Raw genomic sequence first — 7,480 nt, 5'->3', positions numbered from 1 at the left:
TTGAGTTTATTTTTGTGTATGGTGTAAGAAAGTGGTCCAGGTTCATTTTTCTGCATGTCGCTGTCCAGTTTTCCCAGTACCACTTGCTGAAGAGACTGTCTTTATTCCATTGGATATTCGTTCCTGCTTTGTCAAAGATTAGTTGGCCATACATCTGTGGGTCCAATTCTGGGTTCTCTATTCTGTTTTATCGATCCGAGTGTCTGTTCTTGTGCCAGTACCATACTGTCATGATGATTATAGCTTTGTAATACAGCTTGAAGTCTGGGATTGTGATGCCTCCAGCTTTGGTTTTCTTTTTCAAGATTGCTCTGGCTATTTGGGGGTCTCTTCAGGTTCCATATAAATTTTAGGATTGTGTGTGCTAGCTCTGTGAACAATGCTGGTGTTATTTGGATAGGGGTTGCATTGAATATGTAGATTGCTTTGGGTAGTATCGACATTTTAACAATATTTGTTCTTCCTATCCAGGAACATGGAATCTTTTTCCATTTTTTTGTTTCTTCAGTTTCTTTCATAAGCTCTCTATAGTTTTCAGTGTATAGATTTCTCACCTCTTTGGTTAGATTTATTCCTAGGTATTTTATGGTGCAACTGTAAATGGGATTGATTCCTTGATTTCTCTGTCACTTCATTATTGGTGTATAGGAATGCAACCAATTTCTGTGCATTGATTTTATATCCTGCCAGTTTGCTGAATTCATGGATCAGTTCTAGCAGTTTTTTGGTGGGATCTTTTGGGTTTTCCATATAGAGTATCATGTCATCTGTGAAGAGTGAAAGTTTCACCTCCTCTTGACCGATTTTGATGCCTTTTATTCCTTTGTGTTGTATGATTGCTGAGGTTAAGACTTCCAACACTATGTTGAATATTGGAACATAGAGTGGACATCCCTGTCTTGTTCTTGACCTTAGGGGGAAAGCTCTCAGTTTTTCCCCATTGAGGGTGATATTAGAGGTGGGTCTTTTATAGATGGCTTTTATGATATTGAGGAATGATCCTTCTATCCCTACTTTCTTTAGGGTTTCTTTCAAGAAAGGTGGCTGTATTTTGTCAGATGTTTTCTCTGCATCTATTGAGAGGATCATGTAGTTCCTGTCCTTTCTTTTATTGATGTGATGTATCAGATTGATTGTTTTGTGGATATTGAACCAGCCTTGCATCCCAGGTATAAATCCCACATGGTCGCAGTGAATGATTTTTTTAATGTATTGTTAGATCTGGTTGGCTAATATGTTAAGGATTTTGCATCCATGTTCATCAGGGAAATTGTCCCATAGTTCTCCTTTTTTAGTGGGGTCTTTGGTTTTGCAGTCAAGGTAATGCTGGCTTCATAGAAAGGGTTTGGAAGTTTTTCTTCCATTTCTATTTTTTGGAACAGCTTCAAGAGAATAGATGTTAACTCTTCCTTAAATGTTTGGTAGAATTCCCCTGGAAAGCCATCTGACCCTGGACTCTTGTTTTTTGGGAGATTGTTGATTACTACTTTGATTTCCATACTGGTTATGGGTCTGTTGAAATTTTCTATTTCTTCCTGTTTCAGGAATTTGTCCATTTCTTTCAGATTGCCCATTTTATTGGCATATAATTGCTTATAATATTCTCTTGTTATTGTTCTTCTGTGTTAGTTGTGATCTCTCCTCTTTCATTCTTGATTTTATTTATTTGGGTCCTTTCCTTTTTCTTTTTGGTCAAACTGGCTAGTGGTTTATCAATTTTGTTAATTCTTTCAAAGAACCAGCTTCTGGTTTCATTGATCTGTTCTGTTTTGTTTTTTGTTTTGTTGTTGTTGTTGTTGTTTTGATAACATTGATTTCTGCTCTAATGTTTATTATTTCCTGTCTTCTGCTGGCTTTGGGTTTTATTTGCTGTTCTTTTCCCAGCTCCTTAAGGTCTAAGTTTAGGTTGTGTATCTGAGACCTTTCTTCCTTCTTTAGGAAGGCCTAGATTGCTATATACTTCCCTCTTGTGACTGCCTTTGCTATGTGCCAGAGGTTTGGGGCTGTGGTATTATCATTTTCATTGACTTCCATGTACTTTTTAATGTCCTCTTTAACTTTTTGGTTAGCCCATCCATCTTTAGTAGGACGGTCTTTAGTCTCCAAGTATTTATTATCTTTCCACATTTTTTCTTGTGGTTGATTTAGAATATCATAGCGTTGTGATCTAAAAATATGCACAGTATGATCTCGATCTTTTTGTACTTGTTGAGGGCTGATTTGTGTCCCCGTATATGATCTATTCTGGAGAATGTTCTAGTGCACTTGAGAAGAATGTGTATTCTGCGTTAGGATGAAATGTTCTGAATATATCTGTTAAGTCCGTCTGGCACAGTGTGTCATTCAAAGCCATTCCTTCCTTTTTGATTTTCTGTGTAGATGATCTGTCCATTGTTGTAAGTGTGGTTTTGAAGTTCCCTACTATTATGGTTTTATTGTTAATGAGTTTCTTTATGTTTGTGATTAATGATTTATATATTTGGGTGTTACCATGTTTGAAGCATAAATGTGTATAATTGTTAGATCTTCTTGGTGGATAGACCCCTTAATTATGATATAATGCCCTTCTTCATCTCTTGTTACAGTCTTTACATTAAAGTCTAGATTGTCTGATATTAGTATGGCTACTCTAGCTTTCTTTTGGCCACCATTAGCATGATAGATTGTTCTCCATCCCCTTCCTTTCAATCTGAAGGTGTCTTTAGGTCTAAAGTGGGTCTCTTGTAAACAGCATATAGATGGATCTTGTTTTCTTTTCCATTCTGTTACTCTATATCTTTTGATTGGAGCACTTAGTCCGTTGACATTTAGAGTGGGTACTGAACGATGTGAATTTATTGCCATTATGTTGCCTGTAGATTTGGAGTTTCTGGTTGGTGTTCTCTGGTCCTTTCTAGTCTTTGTTGCTTTTGGTCTTTTAAAATACGTTTTATTTATTTTATTTTATTTTTGTTGTCTTTTCTCCCCTCAGAGAGTTCTCCTTAAAATTTCTTGCTGGGCTGGTTTAGTGGTCAAGAACTCCTTTAATTTTTGTTTGTCTGGGAAACTTTTTATCTCTCCTTCTATTTTGAATGACAGCCTTGCTTGGTAAAGAATTTTTGGCTACATATTTTTCTGATTCAGCACATTGAATATATCCTGCCACTTCTTTCTGGCCTGCCAAGTTTCTGTGGATAGGTCTGTGAATCTGAGCTGTCTTTCCTTGTCAGTTAAGGACTTTTTTCCCTTGTTGCTTTCATAATTCTTTCCTTGTCTGAGTATTTTGGAATTTGACTATGATATGCCTTGTTGATGGTCAGTTTTAGTTGAATCTAATTGGAGTCCTCTGTGCTTCCTGGATTTTGATGTCTGTGTCTTTCCCCAGGTAGGAAAGTTTTCTGCTATGATTTGCTCACATAAAACTTATACCCGTTTTTCTCTCTCTTCATTTTCTGGGGCCCCTATGATTCTGATGTTATTCCTTTTCAATGAGTCACTGAGTTCTCTAATTCTTAAATCATGCTCTTTTGCCTTAGTCTCCCTCTTTTTTTCTGCTTCATTGTTCTCCATAAGTTTGTCCTCTTTATCTCTGATTTGCTGCTCTGCCTCTTCCATCCTTGCTGCCATGACATCCATTTAAGATTGCAGCTCAGTTATAGCATTTTTTATTTCATCCTGACTAGCTTTGACTTCTTTTATCTCTGCAGAAAGGATTTCTAACCTATTTTCAATGCCAGTATTCTTATTATCGTGATTCTAAATTTTGGTTTAGGCGTCTTGCTGTATCTGTGGTGATTAATTCCCTGGCTGTAATTTCTTCCTGTTCTTTCTTTTGGGGTGAATTCCTTCATTTCATCATTTTGAAGGAAGAAAAGGAATTAGTAAAGTAAAAAAAGAAAAATTAAAAAATTAAAAACAACACAAAAAAATAAAATAAAGGATGCTAGATCCTAGGTGTGTTTTGGTCTGGTTGTTGAAAGGAGCTTGATAGATTAGAGAAAAAAGGGAAAGATAAGAAAAGAGAAAAAAGGAAAACGTTTGAAAATTTGAAAACATGAATATAATAGAATAGAATAGAGTGAAATGATGGAAGTGAAATGAATTTTAAAAATTTACAAAATAAAAAATATAGTGGGAAAAATTAAAAATATTTTTAATAAAAATGGAAAATAAATATAATTTTTTTTCTCTTTCTGTATTCAAGAATAAGAAAAGAAAAAAAATCGAATAGATGGACCTGTGAACAGACTGAAATATGATTGAAATTACATAGGTTTCTCCTAGAAGTCAAACTATGAAGCACGTTAGAGTCAGTAAACTAAGCAGATGGAATGACTTGTGGTGTTCCTAAAGTGCACAGTTGGCCCAGTTGGATGGGGCTTAGTGTAATGGCTCTATTCTCCACTAGATGGCGCTGCTTAGCTTGCTGGGGGTGGATTGTTGTGGCGCTTATAGGTATGTATGCACATGCACGGGAGGGGTGAAAATAGCGTCACCCAGCTACCCAATCCCTAGTACCAGAACTCTATGCTTTCCCAGACAGACCATCAAGCACCCCACCTTTGTCTCTGGCTTATGTCCACTCCTTGCTTTTACACTGTAAACAAGCCGTCAGGCTGCCAGGCGACACCTCCCTCCTGAGTTTTATCTCAGATGCGCCTGTGTTTCCCAACCCTTCGCTTCTGAGAGATTGGGGCTTTGGCCTGTTCTGACCCTCTGGGTGAAGGTCTCACCAAGCAATTGCCTGGTGCCAGCTACCCCCAGGGATGTTCGGGAGACTGCACTGCTGCCGATTCCCTGAGACTGTGGGTGGGTGCCAGCCCACCCCAGAAAAATCTCACATGATCATGTAGCAGCAGCAACCAGGGATCATGGAAAAATCACAACACCCATCTGTCACCAGGCTTCCCACTTAACGTCCTTGTTCCAGTACCAGTGAGTGTGGTTGTTTGCCAGGGTCTGCTGAGACCTTTGCCTGTGGGGTGGCTGCACAGCCTCTACCAGATGTCCTCCCAGCAGGGGAACTGCCTCTAGTGTGTGACCCGAGGACCCCTCAGACCTTGCTCTCTGTTCCTAAGGATTCGCCCTTCCCACCAGAGCACCACCAGGTATTGAGCTGTGGCATTTCAGACTCTATGCTTCCCTGTTTATGGAGTCTTAATGGAATTTAAACCCTCTCCTTTCTCCTTTCTCCCTTTTTTTTCAGTCTCTCGTGTATTCTTTCTTTTCTCTCCAGATGCTTTCGAGTGGGGGTATGCTATCTGTACTCTACCCGCCCCCCACCGTCTCCATCCTCTCTCCACAAGCAAAAACAGCTCTTGCCCCCCCCCCCCCCATGGCTTCTCTCTCCCTCAGTTCATCTCTCCACACCATGTACCTCCTGAGTTCTGTGTTTCAGGTTGTATAGATTGTTGTGTTGATCCTCAAATCAGTTTTCTAGGTGTGCAAGATGGTTTAGTGTTGATCTGGCTTCATTTCAGGGAGGAGAGACGCAAAAAACAATTTCCATGCTGTTCCACCATCTTGGCCCATCCTGTTTATTTTTTTTAAGAGAGACAGACAGACAGACAAACAGGAAGAGCACAAGCAGGGGAGGGGCAGAGAGAGAGGGAGACACAGAGTCAGAGGAAGGCTCCAGGCTCTGAGCTTTCAGCACAGAGTCTGACATGGGGCTTGAACTCACTAATCGTGAGATCATGACCTGAGCCAAAGTAGCATGCTTAACCAACTGAGCCACCCAGGTGCCCCCTGAATTCCTTTATTAAACTCCCATTTTCCTTGATGATGGAAACTTGACCTTAATTCAGTGTGTTTCTGTCTCCTTCTACTCCTGGGGGCACATCTTCATTCAGAGGCAAAGTGGGGTGGAGAGCAAGGTGAGTTACAATGATGTTTGAATGGAGTGGGTTGGGTCCTTGGTCTTCATCCATCCAGTCTGGCATCCTCTGAAGTGTTATTCCTCCTACCCAGTCTTGGTTACTAATATCTTTACACATTGACATTCTGTAATTTCCTCTTTGGTCTAAATGAAATAAAAGAGGTTATAAGAATGTTTAAAGCAATATGGAATGGGAGGGAAGAAATACACAAGCGTGGATGATATGATCATCTCAACATATTTTGGCAACTTTCTCCTACTATGATTTATATTTGGGGTGCAACTTGTAGCCTTTGAATGAGGAAAGAATATTAATTTTATTTTCACAAAGAAAGTAGTAGGTGCTCTATTTAAGTAGTTTAAAATGAATTGATTCAAATACTTCAAGCAAAGAAATTCTGAGGAGCCATTTAATTATTCTCACAAGACTAACTGAATGTGAGCTTCAGAGACCTTATTTTTAAAAATTTAGACATTGAGTTGTTTGGAGGAAGGTTTTTCATATGTTCCTCTGCCCCATGAGGAATTTAAAGTGCTCTATCATCTAATCTCTATTATTTTATGAGCAGTACTTTGGTACTAAATCTATAGCTAAAAGTTGAACCACTCATTCACAGTTGGATCACATCTGAAACAAAGATAGGTCAAAAATAGCTCTGTGATAATTATCATCTTTTTGAAGAACACAGGTTAGCATTTATAACCCATCTAATTCTTTTGTACTGATGAAATATATTTTTTAAAAAATAACGATTTCTGTGTATGTTATTAATTGTAATTTTCACTGGGGAAATTGGAGCACAAAACATCACAATGTTCCCCTAATTACACTGTGGCAGATGGAACAAGAACTGTATCTTCTGCCAATTAACTGTGTTTTTTTTCTTAAATTACAAGTGCATGGTCATTTCAATAAATGTCATGATTCCTATTTTATGCATAAGCTTTCTGCTCCTCTGGAATATTTTCTTGCCCCCCACGGAAATAAAGGAAGTTGAGCAAAATGGAACAAAGAAGATAACAAATACATTCAAAAGTGCCATTATTTAATATTTTCATGCCACCACGTGAGAATGAAATTAGACTGCAAGGGACAACATGGGCAATTGGGCAGACCTTTGCATAATAGGTGTTCCTATTGTACAAGAATCTGGGGGATTAGAGCGTTTATCCAGGTGGAATAGAGGGTGAGAGGAAGTGAATTGGCCACTGCTCAGCCTGGGGGAGATGAGGTGGAAAAGCCTCTGAGAAGAGAGACCAAGGGAGCATTTACAAGATGGGTGAAACCCAAATTTTGCTAGTTCTTTTAGATTCCAAGTGGAGGGAGCGGATGTCAAAGGAAGGAAGAATCAGAGATCATCGGCATGAGATTTTTAGAAGGGATGTGGAGTAAGGAGTTGGAATTCAAACTGGAAGAAACCACAAAAAGAGTTAATGGTATGGGACACCTGTGTGGCTCAGTCGGTTAAGCATCTGTCTTCAGCTAAGGTCACAATCTCACAGTCTGTGGGTTCTAGCCCCACATCAGGCTCTGTGCTGATAATTCAGAGCCTGGAGGCTGCTTCAGATTCTGTGTCTCCCTCTCTCTCTGCCCGTCCCCCACTCTCTCTCTCTCTCAAAAAT

The sequence above is a fragment of the Lynx rufus genome, unplaced genomic scaffold, assembly GCF_022079265.1.
Source record: "Lynx rufus isolate CCGP_SWC_20201006 ecotype Redwood Valley unplaced genomic scaffold, mLynRuf1.p SCAF_1, whole genome shotgun sequence".
NCBI classification, from domain to species: domain Eukaryota; kingdom Metazoa; phylum Chordata; class Mammalia; order Carnivora; family Felidae; genus Lynx; species Lynx rufus.
Note: the sequence above shows the minus strand (reverse complement) of the source record.